This window comes from Sinocyclocheilus rhinocerous, unplaced genomic scaffold, assembly GCF_001515625.1.
Source record: "Sinocyclocheilus rhinocerous isolate Xijiao unplaced genomic scaffold, SAMN03320098_v1.1 scaffold149, whole genome shotgun sequence".
NCBI lineage: Eukaryota > Metazoa > Chordata > Actinopteri > Cypriniformes > Cyprinidae > Sinocyclocheilus > Sinocyclocheilus rhinocerous.
This window is the reverse complement of record NW_015654504.1, coordinates 312,004-325,986: the sequence shown is the minus strand read 5'-3', so window position 1 is coordinate 325,986 and position 13,983 is coordinate 312,004. Positions and strand designations below refer to the sequence as shown.

At 36.4% G+C, this 13,983-nt stretch overlaps 1 long non-coding RNA gene across 1 annotated transcript; it reads left to right on the top strand.

Moving 5' to 3' along the window:
- The first annotated feature begins 6,731 nt into the window (after positions 1 to 6,731).
- Positions 6,732 to 10,434, top strand: LOC107717323 (uncharacterized). The gene is made up of 5 exons (XR_001637304.1): positions 6,732 to 6,792; positions 7,301 to 7,409; positions 8,918 to 9,000; positions 9,069 to 9,157; positions 10,235 to 10,434. It is a non-coding gene; the product is annotated as an uncharacterized LOC107717323 (long non-coding RNA).
- The last annotated feature ends 3,549 nt before the right edge of the window (positions 10,435 to 13,983 follow it).

The window sequence follows — 13,983 nt, the reverse complement described above, 5'->3', positions numbered from 1 at the left end:
CCTCCAGTTACTCATTCAGACACAATAAGATACAGACTCGTCTCCCTGTGAAGTCCATCAGCAGTAGAATAGGAGTGTTTGTGGATCACAGTGCAGGAACTCTGTCCTTCTACAGCGTCTCTGACACAATGAGCCTCATCCACACAGTCCAGACCGCATTCACTCAGCCGCTCTATCCTGGGTTTGGGTTTAATGATAATAACTCATCAGTGAAACTGTGTTGATGAATCAGAATAGACTGACGAGAGATTCTACCCATAATGCTTTGAGCTACATTATAAATCAGTAACAGTGAGATGTTATAGAGTCTCTTCTTTTCTCTTGATGACATTAATACTGCAGCTGAACTTCTGTCAGTGAAATAACATGTCAGAATAAATGTGTGTAATAAATCCTCATGTACAGGTGCATCTAAAAAAAATTGAATATCGTGAAAAAGTAAATTTTTTCTTCTAACTAATTTCAAAAAGTGAAACTTTCATATATTATAGATTCATTACATGTAAAGTAAAACATTTCAAAAGGTTTTGATGATTAGAGGTAACAGCTCATGAAAGTCCAAAATCCAGTATCTCAAAATATTAGAATATTTACATTTGAGTATCATTAAATGACCATCCCTACAGTATAAATTCCATGTATCTCTTGTTCTTTGAAACCACAATAATGGGGAAGACTTGCTGACTTGCAATGGTCCAGAAGACAATCATTGACACCCTCCACAAAGAGAGTAAGTCACAGAAGCTCATTACTGAAAGAGCGGCTGTTCACAGAGTGCTGTATCAAAGCATATTAAATGCAAAGTTGACCGGAATGAAGAAATTTGGTAGGAAAAGGTGCACAAGCAACAGGGATGAGTGCAAGCTTGAGAATTCTGTCAAGCAAAGCCGATTCAAAAACTTTGGAGAGCTTCACAAGGAGTGGACTGAAGATGGAGTCAGTGCATCAAGAGTCACCACGCTCAGACGTCTTCAGGAAAACTTCTGAAACAGAAACAACGTCAGAAGCATCTTACCTGGGCTACGGAGAAAAAGAACTGGACTATTGCTCAGTGCTCCAAAGTCCTCTTTTCAGATAAAAGTACATGATATTACTGTGCTTGATTGGCCAGCCAACATGCCTGACCTGAAGCCCATATGGAATCTATGGGATATTTTCAAGAGAAAGATGAGAAACAGTGGATCCAACAATACAGATGAGCTGAAAGCTCAATAGTGCCTCAGCAGTGCCACAGGCTGATCACTTCCATGCCACACCTGCATAAATGAACATAATTTTAAACATAACTTTACATAACTTGAACTTTTCTGTTTTGCAGATCCTTTTTTTGATTGATCTTAGGAAATATTCTAATATTTTGAGATGCTGGATTTTTTTTACTTTCATGAGCTGTAAGCACTAATCATCAAAATTAAAAAAAAAATTTGAATTGAACTTTTGAAATGTTTTACTGTACATGTAATGAATCTAGAGTATATTACATTTTCACTTTTTGAAATAAGTTACAGAAAAACATGAACTTTTTAACAATTGTTTTTAGATGCACAGACAGTAAGATCAGTGTGTGTGAGTCCTGCTGAGTGACCAGCTCAATAGTGCCTCAGCAGTGCCACAGGCTGATCACTTCCATGCCACACCTGCATAAATGAACATAATTTTAAACATAACTTTACATAACTTGAACTTTTCTGTTTTGCAGATCCTTTTTTTGATTGATCTTAGGAAATATTCTAATATTTTGAGATGCTGGATTTTTTTTACTTTCATGAGCTGTAAGCACTAATCATCAAAATTAAAAAAAAAATTTGAATTGAACTTTTGAAATGTTTTACTGTACATGTAATGAATCTAGAGTATATTAAATTTTCACTTTTTGAAATAAGTTACAGAAAAACATGAACTTTTTAACAATTTTTTTTAGATGCACAGACAGTAAGATCAGTGTGTGTGAGTCCTGCTGAGTGACCATGTGTTTCTGTGCTTTTCTCAACCTCTATTTGTCTTGAAATCGGCCATTTAGTTTTTACTGTAGTGGTACAATTTGTATTATTACTATCAAATGACTTTTTAATTTAAATGATCACACACAGTCAATAAATCATTTTCATTATTCACCTTATGTAGCTGCGTCCCTTTTCAGTGTTTTGTGTTCTTCTGTCACCTTTGTTTATATAGTGCCTTTTACAATATAGATTGTGTCAAAGCAGCTTTACAGTATTAAACAGGAAAATAGTGTGTCAATGCAAAAGGACAGTAGTAAACACTCAATTTTTAAAGTCAGTTCATCATTGATTCAGTGATGTCATCGTCCAGCTCAGTTCAGTTTAAATAGTATCTGTGCAATCAAGTTGACTATATTGCCGGAAAATGTCATACATTTATGTGTTGACCTCAGAATTAATTTTTATTTTTAGGTTACAGCTTGTTAATAATTTGTGTTACAGCTTTTCTCACTTTAACTGATTCATTTGGACCAATTTCCCAACCATTCATTCAGTTCTTGAAACAAAGACACATTTCTCAAAACTTTTAACATATTGCACCTGTTTTCACACACGTTCCAATTTTCTCAATGTTTTCTGTAAAACTACACACAAAAATGCCCTCATTTTGCACAGGTTTGACCATGTTCAAATTCAGAAAACAAAAGTGCACAATATAATTAAAGGGTTAGTTCACCCCAAAATGAAAATTCTGTCATTAATTACTCACCCTCATGTCGTTCCAAACCCGTAAGACCTTCGTTCATCTTCAGAACACAAATTAAGATATTTTTGATGAAATCTGAGAGCTCTCTGACCCTCCATAGACAGCAAGGTCTGCCACGATCAAGGCACAGAACATTTTATGAATCAGAATCAGAATCAGAATGAGCTTTATTGCCAGGTATGTTTACACATACGAGGAATTTGTTTTCGTGACAGAAGCTTCCGCAGTGCAACAGAATGACAGTGACAGAACAAAAACACAGATAATAAAAGTATAACAATAATAAGTAAATCAAAACATAGAACAAGTAAATAGTGAATAACAATATACAAATTGACAATTGTATGTACAGGTATATTACAATAGACAGTTCTGTATGTACAGGTATATTATGTGCAAATTCGAAGTGTAAAAGACAGATTCACAAATAACCTGCCTGATTTATCTCAACTGCTATGTGTACCAATAAATACACATGAACTAGACGAAATGACTAGCAACATGGGCACTATCTTCTCTAATACATTAGAAGCTGTTGCCCCCATCAAATTGAAAAAGGTTAGAGAAAAACGTACTGCACCATGGTACAACAGTAATACCCATTCTCTCAAGAAAAAAACTCTAATGTAGATGATCAGGCATGCTTTATTTGACACAGATGCGCTCTCATTAGTGAGAATACTAAATTTTTCAGATAACTTTTTGATGAAGTCCACTAACTGAGCTGTCATTTTTTCCTTCAATAGACATGAACATATTACGACAAGCCTTGTCAGAATGAAGCATGTTTCCCAGGTTTACACCATTGAGTTGTTGCAGTTCTACCAGCCGTGGCTGGATTTTAACTGAGAGCTCGTTGTGGCAGATCATATACTGTACACATGCAATTCTCAGTTGCTTTTAAACTCTTCTCATTATGTTTTGTCCACAGTGCTGCACTGCTTTCCATTGCGGTCTCTTGTCTTCTCTGCAAAATGTCTATGCACTTCACATGGGACTGGCACTTCTGATGTTTATTTTTTTTATGCCGTTAATGAATCCAGAATCAATGTGAAGCCTCTCTTTTGTATATGGCCCTAAATCTCTAATATCAGAGCAAGCTGTACACTGAATTGACCCAGCAAGCCTCTATCGACCCTCTCTCCATTTTGCAAAGCGTCATGCATCAATTTCGAAAAGACGTGCATGGAAGGCCACTGGAAGATGATTGCGGTATTGTCAGCTCTATTGTCACATGAGCAGGACTGATCGTGAAAGTCCATTTCTTGTTTTATTATTGTTCGCGCTAACAGCCTTTCAGATATATTTTTTAAATATTTTAATATTTTAGGCATTTTAAATAATCTTTTTCTGAGGAAGTATTAATTACTATGATAAATTTTGTCCCCACCAGTGATAAGAATAATTCAGCAGAGGTATGGATACAGGGCAAATCACTCCCTGGGAATATACTTAAGAGATATTTTACTCATAAGAATTTCTAGGGGTGCCAATAATTGTGGCCAACATGCATTAGAGAAAGATATTTATTTCATAATGTAAGTTGCCCCCCACATTCAATTGTTTTCCTTCAATGAAAGGTTAGAATTTTGTAAAAAAAAAAAAAAAAAAGAGAGAGCCTTTCCTCATATTTATCAAGAGTGCCAATATTAGTGCAGGGCACTGTATGGATGTCTGTAAGCTCCGGATATCTACTCACTCTATAACCACCGCTGGTCATGACATTCGTGAACAGCACTAAACACACACTTTAGCCGTACAACTGTAAATATATTATTATTTTAAACTTTTCATTATTGGCTGTACAACAAATGAGTTGTAATTGTCTGTTTTTTTACAGAAAGCTAAACGTCTGATGTTTTCTGGATGATTTGTTGGTAAAGGTAAAGGCTGAGAGAGCCGCATGATTTCTGTCCAAGAGCCCGGTGTGACTCACAGAACAGCGCCACCTGCAGACACAAATCAGCACAAACACAAACACCGTGATGCTCTTTACAGAAGAAAGTCTTTCAGTGTGAAACAGCACGCTCATATTTGACAGCGGTCTTCCTGCTGCTGCTCTGTTGCTGAAAATAAATCATTAAATAACTGAATTCTGAAATGAAAATGGAAAGTATAAAAATAACAGCTAATTTAAAATATTAACTATAAACTATAATAGTATACAGTACTTTGAATACTAAAATAACTGCTGTGTTAGACACTTTCACAGTATTTGTCATTTGATAGTTCTGGTGGCTAGAAAAATAATCTTTGTTTTACTGTAGTAACAATAAGTAACTTTTAAAGTTATTGTTACAAATAAATTCAGTAACTACAGTTCTTTAAACATTTTGTGGATGTTATTGTTTTCCTAACAGTCATTTGCAGTTTGTTTTAATTATTGTTAATTATGGACTCGCATATAATTTTTTTTTGCATTTTTAATTGTATCTCTCAGTTCTGACCTTTTCTCACAATTTCAAGTTTATGTCTTGCAATTGTGAGATTTTAACTCAGAATTATGAAAAACAGAATTGTGGGAGGAAAAGTCACAATCATGAGATTACATTTAGAATTGACAGAAAAAGAGTCAAAAAATGTGAGATTAACTCAAAATTGCAAACGAAAGTCAGAATTGTGCAATAAATTATTTATTTATTTTAAGGTGTGGTGGAAACAAGCTTTGTTAGTTTGTCTCCTTATGGCCTTTTGATGTAGCCTATTCTTTATTGTTCTCTCAGATGTTCCCATCATCATGCCGTGAATTAGAGAAGCACTAGAGAGTGCCGTTGAGCAACATATGACCAACTTCTTTAATGCTGTCTCTTCTGAGTTTCTCAGACTGAGCTCACTGCTTGAGCTGCTAGATACACTGACATTATACATGCTGAAGGTGTATTTCTACAGGAGAAGCTCATCTCTACACAAGCGTGTGTATCTGCTGAGCTATCTTTGAGCTCCAGCTAATCTGAGATGAGACTGAATATGATCTCACACATGCTCTGAGAGGAGAGAGAAAAAGACACACAGATTTATATCCCTAAACACTGATAACTCTCATGAATGGAGCGAGAGAGAGTGAATGTGTTCATGAACAAGCCTCAGGCCCTTCATTTACTCTCTGACTCATTTTTAACATCGCTGTAGTATCAGATCACCAATGAAAGCTCAGCCAGGTTTCCTCAGATTCTGACACAAACTCCTGCAACATCCTTTCAGCAGTTAAAGATGATGCTGAACAACTCTGTACAGATTCACTCAGATCACGTCTCAGACTGTTCATTATCTCCTTTCTGTAACCTTCTGAAGAAAACACGTAATTCATCATCTTAGAATCAAGCTTCCACACTGTAAAATATGTTGGTCATTATAAAAGGACTTCTTACAATTACCTTACAGTTTTTTACGATTGATTACACACTAAAATTAAACTTTTCCAACAATTAGCAAAACCTTACACTCAAGGAGCAAAACACAAGGCTAGATTTGCACAACTGTAAGCACATTGTCAGCTTCACACTATTTGCAAAACATTACACACAGTGATTTGCAAAACACTAAACACACTTGTATACATCAGACACAGAAGTATATCATGATGTCACTTCCTTGCAATTCCAAAGCACTGACTGTCAAATTACCACAACATGAGCCAATCGGTTAATAAAATCTGAAAAAAAAATAAAAATAAAAAAAATATCTGATCTTTCGATCTGAAAGATTGGCGAACCCGCTCCGAAGTCCCAGGTTGCGTTCCACTCCACTTTTAGGGTGCGTCTCAATCAGCCCCCTAGCTTGTGAATCAGCATATCTGTTACAATTCACTCAGGGAGCAAGGAACGAGGAGTTCTTGAATAACACAGTCTTTAATAATCCACAGGCAAACCGAGAACAAGGAGAACATTCAACAAGTAGACCTGACAAACAAGAACTGAAAGGACTAGGGCTTTTTTTAAAGGCAGGATAATTGGGCAGGAACGAGACACACCTGGAATCAAATTAACACAATCAACATGAGGAAGAAACTGGGTCACAGAGGCAAAAACACACACAGATAAGTCCATAATCCTGACAATATCATGTACACGAATCTGGGCACTGGTAAGTTCCCTGGCTCACTTCACATTGGGACAATGATTACTCAATGGACTCTATGCACGGTCACTTCCGCGTTTTTCCTCAGGGTGCTTGCTGGTTTCTCCCAAGGTTTTTTCTCCATTCTGTCACCGATGGAGTTTTGGTTCCTTGCCGCTGTCGCCTCTGGCTTGCTTAGTTGGGGACACTTAATATCCAGCAATATCGTTGACTTGATTGCACAGATACTATTTAAACTGAACTGAGCTGCTTGATGACATCACTGAATTCAATGATGAACTGCCTTTAACTGAAAATTGAGTGTTTACTATTGTCATTTTGCATTAGTGACACACTATTTTCCTATTTAATACTGTAAAGCTGCTTTGACACAATCTGTATTGTTAAAAGCGCTATATAAATAAAGGTGACTTGACTATATATCTCTCACTTTAAACGAGTGATAATTTGTGCATAGGATGTTATATAGGATAATTGAAAGTTTATAATCACATTGTCTGTTCTCTTCCTGTAGAGACATTAATCCTGACAGCATGCTGACGGCGGACGATCACGTGTGATTGCCTGATTTTGGCTCCTGTCTCTGGCTGGAGGATGATGGACTGCTGATGTTTGCGCTAGCGGTGAGCTAAAGGAGCTGAAGCCCTGAATGTTTTATTACTATGCCTTGTAAGCATCATCACTGAGTTTTCATGTGCATTAAAATAATTTCTATTAGAACCACAGGTTTGCTCTCTGCACATTCAACAGTGTCTACTTACATGTAGATACTTACATGCTTACATGTGTTCACCCCAGACAAGAACTGTCACTGAGGCTCTACTTCTAACCGACATGTAAACTGACCAACCATCTGTAAAAACTTACAGCAGCTGCTTCAGGAATCTGTAACTTACTGTAGAACTTATCGCTATAATACAGGTCTGTGACAGTCTTTTCTTTGTGTCAGTGAAACAATTCAATAAACAAGAAATAAATATTAAGTGACTTAAATTGTAGAAACAATATTGTCTTTTTTGCTCTATTTCGCTAAAGAAAATGGTTCCAAACAAAGCCATGTTGTGTGACTCTGCAGCAACACACAGCGCTGTTTCCTTACTGAAGGAATTTGCGTTTCACAAATTAGGTAAACAAAATCTTTTTGCAACTTTTTATCTGACAGTTCGGACTTCTCACAATTGCACAATTGAGTTTGTCTTGCAATTATGAGTTTATTTACGTGATTTGTCTCCTTTTTTTGACGAAAATAAAGAGGTTTTTGGTAAAATTTTTATCTTAGTAGTGAGATGGCGCCGACGGTGATGGCTGCCTCCGTGGCGTGCTCCGCAGTTGTTTTTATGTTTTTGTTAGTTTGTCCTGTCTTTAGTTATATCCCTGCAATCAGTTTCACCAGAGACAAATTGCTGGACATTCGGCAGTACACACCACCCGATATTTCACCGGTTTTCGATTATTCTGATGTTTTGCTGGCCATTGTAGTCGGTGGAGCAGCTGCGCTGTTCAGATGCTTCAGGACGCGCAGACGGGGGAAGCGAGCCGGCGCGCTCATGAAGCTCGGGCAGCGTGGATTCAGGACGCCTGTCAACGAACATTTTTCGTCATAGTCTTCGTTAATGAAATTAACACAAGCCCTGACAAAATCAAGCTTCCACACTCTAAAAATGTTGCTCATATTAAAAATGTAAAAATGCTACCTTTAAAATCTTACATTACCTTAATATTTATCTAAATATTTTAATATTAAAAATAAATGTAAAAAATATATTATACAGGCTTATACAAAAAACAAAATGGTGTAGAAACCGTTTTCACTCAGAAATTGAAAGTAAATTTCACGATTAATTACAAAGAAACGTCAAGTAACATGTTGAATTAAACATGACATTTTGATGTAGAAAAACTGAAATAGTATTTTATTTTAAAATATACTTTTTTGTTTTATTTACAACTTCAAAAAAGTAATTTTTACAGTGAACATTTACTGTATAATACTGTACGTGGTTTTTTTTGTTTGTTTTTTTAAGTAAAATGTATGAATGACCATTTCAACAGAATTTACAGTAAAAACCAGATGTCCAGAAGTCCCTCAGAGATGCATCACATTTGATTACATTATTATTCCTTTTTTTAGGCAACTGTCACAATAGAAGAAGAGCACAGACAGTTATCTTCCAAAACGGGTGTTTATTAACAGATGGGCAGAAACACAAGCAGGTTAGTGACTGGGTTCAATGAGTAGCAATGTAACTGAGCTGAGGACAACAGTCCTTTTAAATCCACAGGTGCAGGAGGACAGAACGAAGAAGACCGAAGACTGTCGAGTGCTTATGTAGGAGTCCTTGATGAGCTGGTGCAGCTGATCAGAATTCAGGTGATTGTGACAAAAAATATTATGTTTTCTGTGTTTACTGCATTATTTTATGTATTTTTAACACTTGACACATGAGACAGAGATTCTGCACATCTATCAGACCGCAGGAATATGAAGGTGTTACAGTACGAGAGAATGAGCACGTCTGGAATCTGAAACAGTGAGCTTTTGTGCTGACTGTGTTTCTCTGCCACTAAAACGAATACATGCTATTAGAGAAACTCAATCCTCCAGCATTAAAACAGTGACGCAGCACATCTGACTGTGGCCCAAAACCTCCAGTGGCTCCTGAAGACCTCTGTGTGTCCCAGCAAACTAAAATATGTTCTAAGAATGTTTTTCTAACGTTCCATTTATGTTATGAAAACGTTATTTCTGAATGTTCAATATCTCGTTTTTTAAATGTTTAAAAACTTATTTTTTTTCTTGGTTACAAGACAACATTAAGAGGAATGTTACATTTTGTTATTTTGCAAACATTACGAGAATGTTACTTTTGAATGTTCTCTAAAGCCTTCTTCAGACTGTCAGTTCAAATCCGACTTTTGTGCATATCCGATTTGAATCTGATCATATTTAGCCAGTGTGAACAGCAAAAAATCCCATGTTACCATTAGGACTCTTATATCAGGTCTCTGGGGCTGGGCTCGCAGGACGGCTTTTTATTCTGAGCTTATATAGTACGACTCTATTGGACGTCGTTCTCAAAACGTATTCATGCAATGTGAGAGACCATTTTGAAAGGGAACGCTGCAGCTACTAATGTAACCTCGGTTCCCTGAGATAACGGGAACAAGCATTGTGTGCGCGGCCGTGCTATAAAGCTGCAGACGCTTTCGCTTTACAGTCGAAAGATTCTGAAGAAAACTATTTTGTCAGAAAGCACCGTCCTTCAGACGAGACGTTAAACCGAGGTCTTGACTTTCTGTGGTTATAAAAAATCCAAAGATGTCTTTTGAAAAGAGTGCAGGTGTGACCTCTGCATCCAGGCCAAATTTGGCTTCTGAGCATCATGACCTCCTAATCATCCCCTTATATCTACTGATGGGCTTCATCACTCTGTTTCCTCTCCACCAGTAAGCTGCTGTGTTTTGGGTGTTCTGGAGCACTATGGCTGCCGTCTCGTCGTCCAGGTGGTGCTGCACGCTGATGAGGAGATCCAACCTCACAATGTAAAGCACTTCGAGTGTCTAGAAAAGCACTATATAAATGTAACAAATTATTATTATGAAGAGCAGTAATAAATTGTTCATTTGTGTAAAAACTAGCTCATTTGTGTAAATACAGTTATTATTTTGTCTTATGGACTATAAATAAGCATCTGTCATGTCTAACAGCTTATGCAGGGCAGCACTGAAAAAAAGAAAAAAAAAACAGGACATTTTTGTATCTGTCTATCAAACGTCAAAATTTGTAATCTTTTAAAGAAATTCAAAGTCTGTTTTGATAAACTTCACTTTTCTAGTTAAAAATTGCTTTGATTTTCAAATGATTTCTATTCTACTTCCTAGCATAATTCAAATTAATTAATTGTTTAGTAATTTAAAGGTGTTCTCAGTTCATTTTAATGATGATTTATTATGTTATGGTGAAATCAGTGAACTCGATAGTACAGATTCTGAGTAACATTCATCAAAGTTGGATCAGGTGATCCTCAAACCTGATAAAACAGATTTTTATTGGCCTGTAACACATTCATGAATTTGACCATGAAGACCCCAAACATGAAGTCACGTGGTGGTGTGGATATATCAGTGTCATATAAGAGCATCAGCAGGAAGGGTAATGAGTGTTGGTTTGGATATAATAATCAGTCCTGGAGTTTGTTCTGCTCTTCCTCCAGTTACTCATTCTGGCACAATAACATACAGACTGATCTCTCTGTGAAGTCCATCAGCAGTAGAATAGGAGTGTTTGTGGATCACAGTGCAGGAACTCTGTCCTTCTACAGCGTCTCTGACACAATGAGCCTCATCCACACAGTCCAGACCACATTCACTCAGCCGCTCTATCCTGGGTTTTATGTTTATAGAGGATCATTAGTGAAACTGTGTTGATGAATCAGAATAGACCGACGAGAGATTCTACACATAATGCTTTGAGCTGCATGAGGAATCAGTAACAGTGAGATGTTATAGTCTCTTCTGTTCTCTTGATGACATTAATACTGCAGCTGAACTTCTGTCAATGAAATAACGTCAGGATAAATGTGTAATAAATCCTCATATAGACAGTAAGATCAGTGTGTGTGAGTCCTGCTGAGTGAGCATGTGTTTCTGTGCTTTTCTCTGTCTGTTGATTGAAATGAGCCTTTTAGTTTTTATTGTAGTATCATAATTTGTATTATTACCATCAAAATGACTTTTTTTTTTAGTTCAAATGATCACACAGAGTCAATAATTAATTTTCATTATTCACCTTATGAAGCTCCAGCACTTTTCAGCGTTTTGTGTTCTTCTGTCTTCCGGTGTCACGAACCGTTGTTTTTATTGTCATACATCTAGCTGTTATCCTCAGAATTCATTTTTATTTTTAGGTTACAGCTTGTTAATTATTTTGTTTTACAGTTTTTCTCGATTGTTAACACACTTTAACTGATTCATTTGGACCAATTTCTCAAACCATTCATTCAGTTCTCGAAACAAAGATACATTTCTCAAAACTTTTAACACATTTCACCTGTTTTCACACATGATCCAATTTGCTCAATATTTTCTGCAAATCTCTACACTAGTGCCTTGTTCAGACTGTCAGTATAAATATGATTAGGAATGTGTGTGTCCGATTGGACTGTCCACACTGTGCATAGTAAGTGTTCTGATCCGATTTGTGTGTCCCGTGGTGCTGTTTCATTTTGCTGACAATCAGACACTGTTTTAAAATGACCGTGTGTAAAAATATCATCCCTGTGTAACTCTAGAGATTGTGTGGTTTCTGGTTCTCTGTGCTGCTTTACTCTCTTCAGATGAGTATTTCTGATCTAATGGCATCTTCAGCTGACAGTTTTCATATGATGCTGCTGAGACCGAATATTATATTAAACAGAAACTTTTGTGAATGTGTTTACTGTGAGGCTCACACATCTTCACATTGTGTTTTAAGGCTGTTGTGATTGTTTGGGACGCTGGTTTAATGCTTGTTTAAAGTCGGCATGAAATTTTCTTAATACATTTTACGGAATGATTCTTTTATTTTCATTTATTTTTATTTTTACAACTGACTTTGCAGACAAATAACTTAATTTTTCAGAGTGAATATGTGAGTGTAACTCATCAAAAGAGGCTGATTGTTACATTTTACATTATATTTATGCATTTGGCAGATGCTTTTTTCCAAAGCAACTTACATTGTATTCAAGGTATGTATTTCTTGATCCCTGCATTCTCCAGGAATCGAACCCACGACTTTAGCATTGCTAGTGCCTTGTTTGAGCTACAGGAATACTTGCCTATTGTTTCCTCTGATGGAGGTGTGTTTGAGGTGAGAAAGCAGCTGTGTGTGTGTTTTGTGAGTCATAGTGTTTAATGGTCACCTGGTTAAGCAGCTGAGCGCCTCTATTTGTGTCTCATTATTTTACGGTAAACGCGGCTCTTTTCTGCCACTGGTCTGTAATCTGCCTAAATCTCTACCTGTGGGATAGCGGATGGGAAGAAATTCAGCAGGAACAGAAAAAAAAACGTAAAAGTTGCTGGCAGGAGCGGGAAGAAATATAACTTTTTTTTAATAGGTGAGGAACTGAATCTTGCATGAACGGGACTGAATTTATTTATTTAAAGGACAACACACATTAATCAACATTTCTGTAAATGTGCCAGTGTTAGCCAGCCGGCTAATTTTCAACTGCAGTCCTTTGGCAGGATGTTTCAGAACCCTTTAAGATATCAAGAAGAATAAACAAAAAACAACAAGACATCAGTACACTAACAACATGTTATCCATGTGTTTAGTGTTGTTTTATGTTTGATAATTGAAAGAGTTTCTGGTAAGTCGGCTAGTATTGTGGTTACCACTGGCTGAAGAGTACTGCGCAAATGCCAAGAAATCTTACAGAATCTTAAGAAATATGAATAAGAAATATAAGCTAATGTGAAGTTAATTTGAAATGAATTAGATAAGATATTATTATTAGTAAGAACAACTTAATCTTTTTTAGTAATCAACTTAGGGTTAGGTTAGGGTGTAAATGTACCAAATTAATTTCCTGTAACTGGAGTGGGTGGTCAATATATATATATATATATATAAATACTGTGCAAAAGTCTTAGAACACTAGTATCTTCAGCAGCTAAACAAAAATGTTTTTTAAGTCAGTTATTTCTATCTTTTGCTGTAGTGTGTCAGTAGGAAATATCAGTTTACACTTCCAAACATTATTTTTACCATTAATTGTAATAATCCAGAGAGATTTTTGTGCTCCACACAGAGATCTGATCATCATCAGTCTATCTGGAGTCACATGAAGAAACAGAACAAACTGAGACAGACTCAATCCAGAAGAACTGTGTCTCCGAGACGCTTCAAGAGACCTCCTGCAAAGCTCCTGAGAAACTCTGCTCAAGTGTACTGAGGGCAAAAGCTGCTTTAAACACAAAGGATGATCACACCAAATGTTGATTTAATTTTGTTAATAGAAGTTAATTAAAAAAATTAAAGCTATTTACGCCATTATTTTTGAAAGCATCCTCACTTTACAGCATTTTTACACAAGTGCCTAAAACTTCTAACAGTACTGTTGTTACGGAAGGAGACTCACAAAGAAAATTAGAGTACAAACTGGTTGCTTATTAACAGCAAGTGATGTAGATGGTAATGGCAGGTGAGTAATA